Source organism: Octodon degus, unplaced genomic scaffold, assembly GCF_000260255.1.
Source record: "Octodon degus isolate 3935 unplaced genomic scaffold, OctDeg1.0 scaffold00002, whole genome shotgun sequence".
In the NCBI taxonomy this organism is placed as follows: Eukaryota; Metazoa; Chordata; class Mammalia; order Rodentia; family Octodontidae; genus Octodon; species Octodon degus.
The window spans coordinates 35,664,097-35,664,655 of NW_004524578.1; positions in this window are offsets into that span (position 1 = coordinate 35,664,097).

Sequence of the window (559 nt, forward strand, 5' to 3'; positions counted from 1 at the left end):
TCCTCCTCCTCCTCCTCCTCCTAATCCTCCTAACATTACTATATAAAATAGATTCAGGTGGTGTCACTCTAACTGAATGGGTGGAGGTTAGGTCAAGTTGATGTCCCCTTTTTATTTCCAACTCCTCAATCTGTGGATTCTACACAGCACAGTTTGGAAACAAGGATGAATACGAAGTCAGGACAGTTTAGGTCGTTTCCCTCAGTGTTGAGCTCAGGTTTACTGCTTGGGTCCCTTGACTATCCATGTTAGCAGTCACTAAACCACATGCTTCTCCTTCCAATTCTAAATGAATATCATCCATAAAATTAGGTTAGACTAGATTATTTTTCTCAAGTCCCTTTCCAGTTCTAAATCATGCCATGCCAATAATGGCTTGCCGTATCCTCTATGGGCTATTTAGTTAAGGGCACACATTTTTATATACACTCAATGATTAATAGCTTCTCATTAGGGTTCCCTGCCACAAATTAAACACAAACATTATACAGTCACCAAAAGAAACTTATTGAAAGACACAGTTTTTATGAGGCACAGTGATGACATGACTCTTTTATAA